This window comes from Haliotis rubra, unplaced genomic scaffold, assembly GCF_003918875.1.
Source record: "Haliotis rubra isolate DU_JTF1 unplaced genomic scaffold, ASM391887v1 Scf15, whole genome shotgun sequence".
Taxonomy (NCBI): Eukaryota; Metazoa; Mollusca; class Gastropoda; order Lepetellida; family Haliotidae; genus Haliotis; species Haliotis rubra.
In genome coordinates this window covers 645,041-660,651 of record NW_025765447.1, presented here as the reverse complement: position 1 = coordinate 660,651, position 15,611 = coordinate 645,041, and positions in this window count along the sequence as shown.

Sequence of the window (15,611 nt, the reverse complement as noted above, 5' to 3'; positions counted from 1 at the left end):
ATGGGTGTGGGTTGGAGGGTTGGGTGTGTCGAGATAAGTCTTGAGGGTGTATCAAATTTTGACACCCCGTTTAAATATTTCATGGTCCTCACCCAAATAATTGTGGCATTTCTTCATGGTCCAACACACAATCCCTAAATAATGTTCAAATCTATAAAAACAAACAAACCCTCCAAAAACATCAACAGCAAAACAAAAAACAACAAAAACAACAAAACAAAATTAAATAATATAAAACAGACAAACAAAAAAACAACAATGCAAAACAAATTAGTATTTGCAAGAAATGATTTGTGTCACTTTATGTCCGTTAATATCTTCTCCCCTGCCGAAGTATACATGACTAGTCCCTCTAGCTGGCTGAAATACCGTCTCCTAACGAAAGAACCCATGAAGGCCCGGGTTAGAATTGATCTTCACCAACCCATGCTTGTCGTAAGAGGCGACTAACGGGATGGGGTGGTCAAGCTCGCTATGACTGACGCATGTCATCGTATCCCAATTGCGTAGATCGATGCTCATGCTGTTGGTCACTGGATTGTCGGGTCCAGACTCGATTATTTACAGACCGCCGCCATACAGCTGGAATATTGCTGACTAAACTCACTCACTCACTCAATATGTCAACCATTTTTGAAAGCTTTAGCAAGGCCTTTTGAATTGTATGTTATGTGAATTGTATGCTTTACGAAACGCAAAGAAAGGTATCGACTGGATTTCTGAGATTATTGCTAGTAACATGTTGATCATGATCATAAGTCTACACAAGGAAGAGGGTGCATGTATTTAGCACACTGATAAGATAGCAGTGTCATCTGAGATTTGCCTCGACCTTTGAACGCGACACTCTGTGACTGTATTGTAATTCGCTTCACAAACAATGCTCTTGACTGACTAACTTTCATCTGCTCTGCTAATGACAAGCCAGATCATATTACACGCGCGCGGTGTTGTGCATACTCCAAACATAACTTACATATACGTAGCACTGCTTCAAACCGACACTTTTGACTGTGTTTGGAGTTCAGTGTTGACCTCTCACCTCCATCTCCTCACGTCATGGGATCGCGATATGGCGTCGTATTTAAACGTAGTAATTAACTTCACAACGCGCTGAGACGGCGCGAGCTGTTACGGGCACGTGGGGCACGGATTGAATTTCCTTTATGAGCGCAGTGTTGTCTGCAATTAATTTTGGGAACGAGATTACTTACTCTCGAACAAGGCAGTTCAAGCCACCAATTGTACACACTGTCATATAATGTGTACGTAATGTAGCAACTCTTTGAAACTTTGCAACGTGATAGGGCTTATTACGGCGAGACTAAGACAAGGCACGCTTACGATGCCCGTGTGTTTGTTTAATGTCTTGTTACGTGGAGATAAGGCCATCTATAAAATATTCTTGTTTCTCATTGCCGCCCGACTCAAAAATTCAACCCGACCCTAAGATGTTTTATTTTTTTTAACACTAGACAAAATGCAACTTTGATTTTCAAAAGGTGCATGAATGTTTTACACTGTTAAGTTTTGATTTTCTATCGGACAAAGGTGTAAATTTCCACAGAAATGAAAGAGTATGGGACATAAAATAAAATGTAAAAATAAAATCTGCCCTCCCGAGCCATGTATTTTTAAAAAGTGATGGGAAACAAAAATATATTTTGTGTGGCCTAATCAGTTGAAGTGTGCCGATAACACAATGGGGAGTACAGAGAGTACAGATTAGATGACGGTATCTATCTGTGGACAGCAGCGTCATCAGATAGCCAGCTGTACAATGAGGGTTATCAGTTTGAGTACTTTTCCTTTATTGAGAAATGATTTCTCAGTAATTTTGCAGAATTGATCTTCACCATTCCATGCTTGTCGTAAGAGACGACTGACGTGATCGGGTGGTCAGGCTGCTGACTTGATTGACACATGTCATCGTATCCAAATTGTGTAGATCGATGCTCATGATGCTGATCACTGGATTGTGTAGTCCAGACTCGAATATTTACAGACCACGAGCGGCGTTAAACAACAAACAAAACAGTAATTTTGCTCTTAGGGTGATGCTCGTGTATGATTTATGAGTGAGTGTTGTTTTACGCCGCCAGTTGTTGATAGCCTGGTCACCTATCTACGCTGCCATGACACGGTGACAAAACCAGCCAGGAGAGACATGCGACCATTCGATGCTCATTTTAGTAGACCCTGTGAAGATCTGGGGTAGAGCTTGTCTTCACCAACCCATGTTTGTAGAAAGAGGTGGCAAAAGGATGGCCAAGACCGCTGACTTGGTTGATGCATTTAATCGGATAAGTACTGCTGATGCTAATCACAAGATGTTCTGGTCTAGACCGCAGATATACAGCTAAAGCTTTGCTGAGTACATTTTTCAGTTTTGGAGTCACTGCAAGGGTGCAGGAATGTACAATTCCCTGCTAGTTTCAGGAGTGAGTGAGTGAGTTAGGTTTTACGCCGCTTTTAGCAATATTCCAGCTACATCACGGCAGGGGACACCAGAAATGGGATTCTCACATTGTACCCATGTAGGTAATCGAACTCTAACCTTCAGCGTGACGAGCGAACACCTTTACCACTGGGCTATCCCACCGCCCCCTAGTTTCAGGACATGTGCGTTGAGTCTGATTCATTCAGTAAATATGTATATTTCCTAACCATTTCAGGAATTATACATACTTCCTGAAATTCGATGAAAGTTATGCACATTTCTTAGAATCTTTTAGAAGGACCAAGAAGAGTGAGAAATAATAGATGAGAATGCACCGAAAGGGGGGTTGGCACAGCATACATGTATTTCAAAGCGAACGACGACATCTATGTATTGATATATCGTATATGAACATCACGAAAATGTACATATTTGTGTTATTTTCCGAGACTGACAGGTAGTATCATATAAACCTATTTGAAGCGGCATACGTCGAACTTTTATAATCGTCTGATACCATTAAATGTATGCCTATCTGACATTAATTGACACACTTAATCTCTTTTGGAGACAGAAGGTATATTGACGTTTATTAAACATTAAGTTTCGTTAATGTCAAATCACAAGCATTAAAATTCTGAACAAAGTTGAACATGGATTTTCAGGTATTTGCATTGATTTTAACCTAAAGACTGAACCGACTCATTTTAATTAATATTCATTGTTTAACAATGCATTATTATGTCCGAGAGATTATGAAAGCGCATACCTGAATGTTAAAGTGTTATATGTATATATGTATATACACATGTACATGTTTGTCATAACAGCGCTACAGCAATAGAGTCCTATTTCCTGACAATTACTGGAATCTACCTATCTGCTTAAGGACACTTCCTCTTCGGACTTCATGACGTAATACTTACAAAACACTTAAACTCCAAGGCGTACATGGCAGATGAGCGTAAGAATCTGGGTTGCCATGGTGAGAGTTTCGTCAGATTATTTCCCCCTGTGAAGTGTGTGGATCCGTCACCGTTTCTGTGGAAAGGTTGACATATTTTGCAGTAGGATGTGCCTCCTATGTGACCATAATGGCTCTCCATGTCATACCCAAGCAAGCGCATAAACACTGGCTGACGGATACATGCGATATAAGCCAGCAATGGCATAAACTATGATTTATTGCAAGATGTTTGTTCTTTGAGGCGTATGCAACATATATTTTGAAATTAATTATCCGGTTGTTATGTAATGTATTATACACCCTGTGGCACCAACCGCACTTGATGGTAAGTCTGCATGAAGTTTTAAAACTTATATCGAGGCAATGAGTCAAGCGGATTTGTTGCACATGAGGAAGTCATGCATTATAGGTTAACATCAGTTATATCATGACAATGCATTAAACGAATCCGTCATGTATCTGGAAGTAATGCAATATTTGAATCTGTCAGATATATCCAGTTGCAATATAGGATCTGTCAGGTATATCGAGATGCAGTATAGCATCTAACAGCTATATCGAGTTGCAAATATAGGATATATCAGCTATATCGAGATGCAGTATAGGATCCGTCATAGATATGGAAGTAATGCAATAGATGGATCTGTCAGATATATCGAGATGCACTATAGGATATGTTAGACATATCCAGATGAAGCACAGGATCCATCAGATACATGAATATTGAGATGCGGTATATAAAGGATCTGTCAGATATATCGAGATGCAGTATAGGATCTGTCAGATATATCGAGATGCAGTATAAGATCTGTAAGATATATCAAGATGCATTATAAGATCTGTCAGATATATCGAGATGCAGTATATGATATGTCAGATATATCAAGATGCATTATAGGATCTGTCAGATATATCGAGATGCACAATAGCATTTGTCAGATATATCAAGATGCAGCATAGGATCTGTCAGATATATCAAGATGCAGTATAGGATCTGTCATATATATCAAGATGCAGTATATGATCTGTCAGATATATCAAGATGCAGTATATGATATGTCAGATATATCAACATGCAGCATAGGATCTGTCAGATATATCAAGATGCAGTATAGGATCTGTCAGATATATCAAGATGCAGTATATGATCTGTCAGATATATCGAGATGCAGCATAGAATCTGACATATATATCGAGATGCAGTATATGATCTGTCAGATATATCGAGATGCAGTATATGATCTGTCATATATATCGAGATGCAGCATAGGATCTGTCATATATATCGAGATGCAGCATAGGATCTGTCACACATATCGAGATGCAGTATATGATATGTCAAATATATCAAGATGCAGTATAGGATCTATCAGATATATCGAGATGCAGTATATGATCTGTCAGATATATCGAGATGCAGTGTATGATATATCGAGATATGGTGTAAGACCTGTCAGATATACCGATATGCAGTATAAGATATGTACGATATATCGAGATGCAGTATAGAATCTGTCAGATATATTTAGATGTGTTGTAAGGATCTTTCGATGTATAGAAATGCACCCAGGGCTCTGCCAGATATATCGAGATGCTTAGAAATAATCACTGGATTAACGACATTGTGAGCGTTCGTTCATCTGACACGCCGAAAACCCGAGTTCAATGCCTATGTGGGTACATTGAGTGAAGCCCATTTAGTCAAACCTAATCTATTAAAAATAAATTAGTGAAAAATTTAGTACATGCCCGAGAATAGCCCGTTGGAAATTGTTATTCATTCTATCTTATTGCATTCCAAGGATACATTCTGAAACCACATATTTACATTCAAAACAGGGACGTTCATTCATGGTGTGACGTGTGAGGGTGGATCCTAGGGGATGGACATATTGCCTTTATGCGAATACAATTGCTGGGTGAATATACAAGTCAGTTGATCGTTTAGTCGGAAGACTGAAGTGAAAAGGTATAAAACGGCAATGCAAAAGAATACCCAGTTTTGGCTATCTCCAGAAATATATTCATGTTAGAATAAAGGGAAAACTAGCTCTAAAAGTCACACGAATAGATCACTGAAAAAATTACGACACCGGGTGTCTGCGAAAAGGGTTAGCTTGTCCCGCCCTACCAGAAACAAGCGCCATTTACAACAGTTGCCCCCCTAAAATATCATTTTTTATAGGCTGATACCGTACATGATGAAACATTTTTCACTTTTGCGATAATTGTGATGACACATTTTAGACGTTTACCGCGTACAAGTCTCTTCGTATGGCCCTTAAAATCTTGACAATTTCCCCAAAGGACAGGGTTCGTGATTACACGCCATCTGTAAAAGGTAGGGTAAAAGCCTCGATCCATCAATTGACTTCACAGTGTTTAAAACATTACTTCCAATATAGGCACTGCTCAGGCGATCTAACAATAGCTGAACTTATATCGTTGCCTTTTAAAATGTTTAGTTTCCAGGGCACGTGCGATGCATTTAGAAAACACAAAGGCTTGAGAATAATTGCCGAATTCTTTTCCGATCTACCCTGCCATTTACCATGTTGATAGGTGTTGTAATGGGCGTGTACAGCATTGAGAAACTATGGAACCCCAGGAAGGATATCTCCTAGGTTTTGAATTGTCAACACTCGTGAACACATCTGCGTGAGTATATTTTGTTGGGTTTTTTCTTTTAAATTTAAGAACTGTTTTCCCGGCGTTTCGGCTTAGTCAGAGTGAAAAAAGAAGGACATTACAAAGTTTTTACGAACAAATAGTGTGGATTTACTGAAGATCATTATCAGAACGAATCCTAAATTCGAACCCACGATCAGCGCATCCTGCAGAAAAAATAGTGAAAAATAGCTTTAGGCGCCATCCATTATCATTCGTGAGATCGCAGGATGGGACTCAAACCCAAATCCAGAACCGATCCCAAAACAATTAAAAGGATTAAAACCGAGCCGAATAGTGGGTTCGAACCCTGAATCAGCGGATCCTGTGGAGTTAAAGGCGATTATTCAAGCAACGGGCAAGTCCTGCTTCCCGGACATACATGAGAAACTGGAAATATTTATGCGATAAACATAAATCACTTCACTAGTTATAGAGACAGTGTGGTAGCCAAGTGGTTATAGCTTTTGCTCGTCACTCCGAAGACCGCGGTTCGATCCCAGCATGATTATAATGTGTAATGCCCATCCCTGGTGTCCCCCGCCGTGATATTGCTGGAATATTGCTAAAACCGGCGTAAAACCATACTCATACTCATATATTGCTAAATTCTAAAATAATGCGTAAAGCTCAACTCACTCTCAGTTATAGTTATGCACAAAATATAGTTGTCGAACAAATGAGAAATCTAGGACGTTTGTGTTGATGTTTCCACAGAGAAACAGACCATCTCTTGTTTGTCTAAAAACCCAAACAATGTCTATATTTCCAGGCCGGAGCATCACAAGTTTAATTACTTATTTATGCCGGGGGGTTCGGAGTGCAGCTGGGGAATAAAACCAGGACACAACTAAACATGACACACTCATAGTTGAAGTGACAAAAATGACAGTCCACGCTGGAGGTATGTATTGTACATGACAGCAGGGATTTCGTCCATCTGACGGGATGCATATTCATAACGTTATATGTGGGGGACGTCAACGTTGATTATGATGGATTTAGTTTTTAAATGATATTTAAATTTTGTTTGCACAATTTATCATTTCGTTCACTGCTTGATTAATGCATTTCCTTGACGTTGAGGGCGAAGGACAGTGACCTTCATGCTTGGTGAGTACTTCCGGTAGGGTAGACGTGCACATCCGGTTTACGACTACCAGGTATATGATGGCGTCCTGATGCCTTGTTATTGGCATAATTCTGGACTTTCTTCACGTAAATCTGAAAGTCGAAAGGGCGGTGGGGTAGTCTCGTGGTTATAGCGTTGGCTCGTCACGCCGAAGACCCGGGTTCGAATCCCCACATGGGTACAATGAGTGAAGCCCATTTGTGGTGTCCCCCGCCGTGATATTGCTGGAATATTGCTAAAATCGGCGTAAAACCAAACTCAGTCAGTCAGTCTAAAGTCGATTATCTAAGGATGTGTAGCAGGGTGCCTTTTGATACACAGGATGCCAATCCCTGTGATGTGGTATCCGGATGCCAGAGTACACGTTACAGGCATGGAATGTTTATATGGAACGCGGATACCAACGCTTCAGTGTTGAAATATTTTATTTGGCATTATGTGACTTGCAACGAGTAAAAATTCAATAAAATATTGTAATTTAGGTTTATGGGCATCATGATCACGGATTGTATGTGTAAAATCTCAGCCTAATATACTTTTGAAGGCTGTGTACATTGATAACACTCACTCATGTTTAAATGAATGCCAAAACAAATTACCGGATGTTTAGGGTATAGTGGGGATGACATAGTCATATACTAACAATATTACCCCAAAAGATGCGGGTTAGAAGTGGTCTTTAGCAACCCATGCTTTCGTAAGAGGCGACTAACGTGATCGGGTGGTCAGGCTCACTGACTTGGTTGCCAGATGTCATCGTATCCCAAATGCGTCGGTCGATGCTCATGCTGTTGATCCCTGGATCATCTGGTCCAGACTAAGTTATTACAGATCGCCGCCATACAGCTAGAATATTGCTGAGTGTGGATTAAAGCAAGAAACAAACACATGATTCGTTTGCAGGACAGAATTCGTCCTACAAAACGAAGACAATTCCGGAATATACCGAAAGCTATGTTCCTGTGAGGCTTCCATAGATATCTGTATTATATCTACATGACCTTGTACTGTTCAGTGAGAGATACACATATCGACTTGAAGATTCCTTGATGTTTTGAAGTGAAAACTGAGCAGTGGAGAGGAATATTATTGTTAGTATAATGATCTACCCTGAAATCACAACAAAGGGGCAGAGGGTAACTTTAGCGGTCTTTAGTGGAAGTAAAGCCAAGAACTCGGTCTACATATGGCTATGGATTACCAGTTGGAAACTGAGCATCAGAGACTGTACTTTGTTACAGATGTGTTACAGTTGTAAAATCGCATTAGTGTCTTCTTTCTGAAATAATAGTCATTTAAGTTACAACCGCACCTCGTCAAGTCTTCTTAGCTTACAAATACGGTGTATATTTAGCATGCAGGAGCGCAGTTAGGTAAATGTTAAGCGTAAGTAAAATCAACTGTGTGATGCCCTCAGCCGCTAAATAGGTTTGGGGTTATCCACCCCTATTCACCCCACCCCGTCCACCCACCCAGAAATTAATTTATTAGGATTTTTTATGAGAACTATATGTATATATATACATGTATAGTGTCACCAACACATTTTAGACTTTCATCCAAGAGACATATATGATGACAAAAGAAATTTGAACATTAAAACGACATTATTACTTTAATGTGTTCTACATGTCGATTCATGGTATGAGAATGTTGATATTTTTCACATTATAACGTGAACTATCATTGTATAGTTTAATGAAATTATTCCCTAAAGGTTTCACAACGATGAAATATACGTTCGATATATAGTCACTAAGTTATCGACAAAAAAAAAGAAAGTTATCGACAAAATCGCAGAATCCTGATTTTGAATTAACGTTGATGTGTTTGTAACAAATCAGCTACAGTTAAACGATTTGGGTAGTTTGGCGATTCTGTCAGTGTCATTGTCCCTGTGGATGTCGAGGAGTGCCAAAGAACGCATTTTCTCTTTGGTCGTTGTTGACCTGACGTATATATCACGGTCTGCCTCATCGCGCTGCTGGAACGTTCTACAGTGTCAGAGTGAGTGAATGACTTTTAGTTTTACGCCGCTTTAACCAGTATTCCAGCAATATCGCGGCGGGGGACACCAGAAATGGGCTTCACACATTGTGTCAATGTGGGGAATCGAACCCGGATCTTCAGCGTGACGAGCGAACGCTTTAAGCACTAGGCTATCCCACTGGCCCCTGCAGTTTCTCTACTCACTGGCATGGTGACTGGGGTCACTATCTTTGTCTATCTTGATACAGATCCTCAGTGGATACTCAGCGGTTACAAGAAGCCCAGGCTGTCTGACGTCTACACCCACACCTTGATATCCTACCATCGACGTCGCTTCACTGCCTGTTGGCGTCGCTTCACTTGCCTAGTGGTTAAACGTTTGTTCTTTGCGCCGAAGACCCGGGTTCGATTCCCAACATGAGTGTGAAGCCCATTTCTGGTGTCCTCCGCCGTGATATTGCTGGAATATTGCTAACAGCGACGTAAAACGTAACTCAATCACTCCCATGTGAAGGTCCGGGTTAGAATGAACCTTCAGTAACCCATGCTTGTCGTAAGAGGCGACTAACGGGATCGGGTGGTCAGGCTCGTTGGCTTGGTTGACACATGTCATCGGTTCCCAATTGCGCAGATCGATGCTGATGCTGTTGATCACTGGATTATTTACAGACCGCCGCAATATAGCTGGAATATTGCTGAGTGCGGCGTAAAACTAAACTCACTCACTCGCTGTTTTCTGTCACACGAGTCAGTTATTGCTGTCTCCCGAGTTATTACTTGATCAAGGCCAGGTTTGTATGTTGTATACCAGGTCTGGGAGGAAGATTCGCGTTCGCGTTATAACTTCCGACATTGGGATGTAGAGTGAGTATACAGCATGCAATGAAGCAGCGTTCAAGTGTAGAATGATAGAGAACCTCCACATGACGATACTAGGATATCGTTAGGATTACGGCGATGACGTCTGATGAATAAACAGCTACACATAGGGCAATTCATTTATTAATTGCTCTTGAAAGCTAGCAAAATTGACTCACTCACTCACTCACTTTTTTTACTCACTCACTGGTGATCTGAGAATTGTTCCAATTCAACAAATGTTTTGAAACCTACATGTACTGCTCCAGATCTTGTGTCAGAGCCTTAGGAACGAAATGTGTAAAAATCCGATAGTGAGGACAAGTAATCGCTGTTAAACTTGATTTGTCAGATGTCTACCATGGCATGAACTATTTCTCCAGCACCACTCTGGGGAATCTGACGCCAAACACACATCGTTTTGAAGGTTTAAGACGCACAAGTTGTGCTCTTTGCAACAAGTCAAACTTCAAAACTGAGCATCTCAATGCCCGATGTATACTGTATCATTGTCATGTTTCAAGTCCACAACTACAGCAAATGCTATAATTCTAAATGTGAATGGTATCTGCGCCACCTGCCGAACGAGTTCATGCAGTGAAGCTATTTTCTGACGACGACCCTCTCATTTAAAACGCTATTATATGCTTATAAATCTTTTCGAAATGCAAACAGTCTGTTATCAGAGTAGAAAAAGGCATACCCGAGTGCTCATGATCATGGTCACATTAGTACAAGAACAAGTGTCAACTATTGCCAGGTTTTAGCAGTGAGCTTTGCAAAAAAATATAGAGGACTTCTGTAAACAGCCTGCACATCCTTCCCTGAACGCCATTCTCACGTCAACTGATGCTGGAAGCACTGTCGTACCTTTGACCTCTCCTATAATCCTTGATGACTGTGTACTGATCCGGCATGGTCATAAACCCTGATACCAGATCCACTGCCAGAAATGTCTCTTTCATTACCGTGTGTCTGAATCATTCTACTTGACATATCTGACACTCGGGGATATTTGTTCTTTCGTGGCAGAGTCAGTCGCTGCATCAGCTATCTGGGTTCAGTAAACGTCGTCATATGGTGCACAATAGTTTAGAAGAGCTACAGCATTGCTGGAATCGGAAAGATTTTTTGCCCACATAACACAAGTGTCTCAATAATGGCTATCAATACCGTGCGGGTTTAGAGACTGTATGACTATTTACTGAAGATATCCAGGAAAAAGACATTATCTTGTATCCCATGTAACGTTCTGTCCATTCGTCTATTGCCACACTGCTCCAGAGTGTTTTTACCCGTGACGATCCGGGTTAGAATTGGTCTTCAGTAACCCATGCTTGTCGTAAGAGGCGACTAACGGGATCGGGTGATCAGGCTCGCTGGCTTGGTTGACAGATGTCATCGTATCCGAATTACATAGATCGACGCACATGATGCTGATCACTGGATTGTCTGGTCCAGACTTGATTATTTACAGACCTCCGCCATAATATTATAGCTGGAATATTGGTGAGTGCGGCGGTAAACATCGATCTATCAGTCAATCAATCACAGAATTGTAGAATGGAATACAGTTCTGAAATACAGTTTGGGAAGCCATTAACAACACAATCCATGTAAACTTTCGGGAAGAGGAAGCAGAGAACCATGTTTGTTAGATGTTGGCTAGAACGGAAAAATCGAGAAACGGTCACTTGTAATCGATGGTGATGTTTTGTTTAATGCCACACTCAAGAATATTCCAATTATATAATTATTATTGTCTGTAAACAAAGGCGTCTGGACCAGACATTCCAGTGGTTGACACCATCGATCTACGTAAATAAGGAAGCAATGCCGTGCATCAGCTGAGTCGGCGAGTTGGACCACCTGATCCCTTTAATCAGTTACTTGGACAAGCGAGCGGCTGACGACCAATTCTAACCCGGATCTTCACATGCTGATGGTGGTATTACATACTCGTCTTCAGACTAGTGATATTTGTATATTTTGGTCAAATATATTGTTCAAATGTCTAATTGTCGTTGTTGACTTCAATTAGAAATAGTTCAAAAGTTCCATGCAGAACATACATTAGAAGCAAACTCCACTTACTCACCCAAAAAAGGAAATTGTTAGATGTGGAATCTCAAATGATTCTTCTGTGAAGCGAATCATACTACTCCACAACAGATAAAGCTAGTCATGTAGCAGAGATTTGAGAACGCATAAAACGGATTTTTCACTTAACACAGAGTGGTGCTGTTGTCTAAATCTGATAAGACGGCTTCAGTGTACCTGAACGCAAGATCCAACGTTATGGCTGTCGCATCGGTAGGCAACTGCGACACCGATTCACTTCTGTAGAAATGATAAAGGACCTAGAGAGCCCACTTTGTCTCCTTGCCGTACACCTTCAACTGACGTAATATGTCTGGTAATCAGCTGCAGCGTTCACCTTGAAGATTTATGGGGACAGGAGGTCCGGGAATTAATAGACACTTGCGGATAATAGGGTATTGTCTAGTTTAACAAACCGACATATATGAAAAGCCTGTTGTCATTGCACAACGTGCTCGCCTGTTGCCGACCAAAACGGAAGTGGATAACCTACGTTCACTTAGGCCTAGACACTGGTTTTCACAACTGTTTTTCAGTTTACAATTTTCATCCTTAAAAGGAATAATTAATAGTTTCTGAGGATAGTTAAGACTGGGTACACTTTTGCACTGACGTTTGATATTTAACTGGGTCAATGTTTATGCTGTGGATTGAAGCTCTGTAGCATATTTAAAGCTAAGATGCTGAGTCAGCAAAAGAAGTCTGTGGTCTTAGACATTCATACACAACCCCACTGTGTTGTAAAACAAATGTATTACTCGAAAGGTGTTTTTACTTATAAGCATGCGAAGCTCTGTACTACTACTAAATTAATACTACTAATTCATGGTTATCTAACTGGATTTTCAGTCCATCGATCACTTGATTGTCTGGTTTGTTTACAGGTAGATGTCGCAAGACAGGTACTGATGTGCAGCGTCAGGCAAACAATACATCCATTCTTTGGCAAATATTGCGAATGGCGGTTGCTACCGGTTGAACAGGATAAGCGAACACCTGGTGTCAAGATTTACATGAACAGTGCCGGGTACCAGTGAGAGGACCTAACCGTGAAACAGCGTCAGGACCAGGCCGTGAAACAGTGTCAGGATCTAGCTGTGAAACAGTGTCTGGACCTAGCCGTGACACTGTCAGGATCTAGCAGTAAAACAGCGTCCAGACCTAGCCGTGAAACAGTGTCAGGATCTAGCCGTGAAACAGCGTCAGGACCTAGCCGTGAAACTGTCAGGATGTAGCAGTAAAACAGCGTCCGGACCTAGCCGTGAAACTGTCAGGAACCAGACATGAAACAGTGTCAGGATCTAGCCGTGAAACAGCGTCTGGACCTAGCCGTGAAACTGTCAGGATGTAGCAGTAAAACAGCGTCCGGACCTAGCCGTGAAACTGTCAGGAACCAGACATGAAACAGTGTCAGGATCTAGCCGTGAAACAGCGTCCGGACCTAGCCGTGAAACTGTCAGGAACCAGACATGAAACAGTGTCAGGATCTAGCCGTGAAACAGCGTCTGGACCTAGCCGTGAAACTGTCAGGAACCAGACATGAAACAGTGTCAGGATCTAGCCGTGAAACAGCGTCTGGACCTAGCCGTGAAACTGTCAGGAACCAGACATGAAACAGTGTCAGGACCTAGCCGTGAAACTGTCAGGATGTAGCAGTAAAACAGCGTCTGGACCAGACCGTGAAACTGTAAGGATCTAGCAGTAAAACAGCGTCTGGACCAGACCGTGAAACAGTGTCTGGACCTAGCCGTGAAACTGTCAGGATCTAGCAGTAAAACAGCGTCCGGACCTAGCCGTGAAACTGTCAGGAACCAGACATGAAACAGTGTCAGGATCTAGCCGTGAAACAGCGTCTGGACCTAGCCGTGAAACTGTCAGGAACCAGACATGAAACAGTGTCAGGACCTAGCCGTGAAACTGTCAGGATCTAGCAGTAAAACAGCGTCTGGACCAGACCGTGAAACTGTAAGGATCTAGCAGTAAAACAGCGTCCGGACCTAGCCGTGAAACAGTGTCAGGACCTAGCCGTGACACTGTAAGGATCTAGCAGTAAAACAGCGTCTGGACCAGACCGTGAAACAGTGTCAGGACCTAGCCGTGACACTGTCAGGATCTAGCAGTAAAACAGCGTCCGGACCTAGCCGTGAAACAGTGTCAGGACCTAGCCGTGACACTGTAAGGATCTAGCAGTAAAACAGCGTCTGGACCAGACCGTGAAACAGTGTCAGGACCTAGCCGTGACACTGTCAGGATCTAGCAGTAAAACAGCGTCAGGACCTAGCCGTGAAACAGTGTCAGGATCTAACCGTGAAACAGCGTCTGGACCCAGCCGTGAAACAGTGGCAGGACCTAGCCGTGAAACAGTGGCAGGACCTAGCCGAGAAACAGTGGCAGGACTCACATATTATTTGACTTATGAAATAATGCGAGAGATATTATAACGTTAACTGACTGACTGACTGACTGAGTTTGGTTTTACGCCGCTTTTAGCAATATTCCAGCAACATCACGGCGAGGGACACCAGAAATGGGCTTCACACATTGTACCCATGTGGGGATTCGAACCCGGGTCTTCGGCGTGACGAGCCAACGCTTTAACCATTAGGCTACCACACCGCCCCTATGACGTGAACCCAGTCGGCAGCAGTTCGGGAAACTGACACGGCGTGTTACAACTGAAATACTGTTCACAGCGGAGTTACACCAGCCTCACTCACTTGGGACACAGCCAGTACTTCCCAATTAGCCCATAATTCCCGTCGCGTGTGCGATTACATAATGATAAGAACACTGCATAAATATTCATAATGTGGTTGAATTTCAAATTTATTCCTAAATGAGACCGCGAAACACTTCATGTCAACAGAGCATTTAATTATTTTCCATAATTCAGAATATCCAACGTCATAAGACAATGTGAAGGTCTGTCCTGCCATCATCGGTCTTCTACTCCACACAAATTTGTGGTTGTGTTGACCATAAACGAATTATTTTTCCTTCTTGTAAGTAAAAGAAATCATTTTGATTCACAACTTTAACGAGATTTACACGGAATTTCCCACCTTTCGGGCTCAGCTCTGGACTACCATGAAAGCTTCGTACGCTTCACGTGTCACGTGGTCCCCGGTCGTGTAATGTCGCGATGAAAGCCGTGAATCTCGCCGCAGGCGAGATGTTCCACCTGTAAACATGCAGGGTTAGTGACACACCCCCTCCCCAACCCCAACCCCCCTCCCCAACACCTACATTAACAGTAACAGGTAACAAATCTCGTGTTCAAACTTGACGTTTATGTTTGCTGACAAAAACTTATGCATCAATGTATTTTGCACACCAGGAAACAACACGGAGATCCTAACACCGTTATCAAGCAAATGATACACAACATATGCACAAGGAGATTATAAAAGGAGAATATATACATGAAGGGTATTTGAGTTTAAACAACTGAAGAGGTT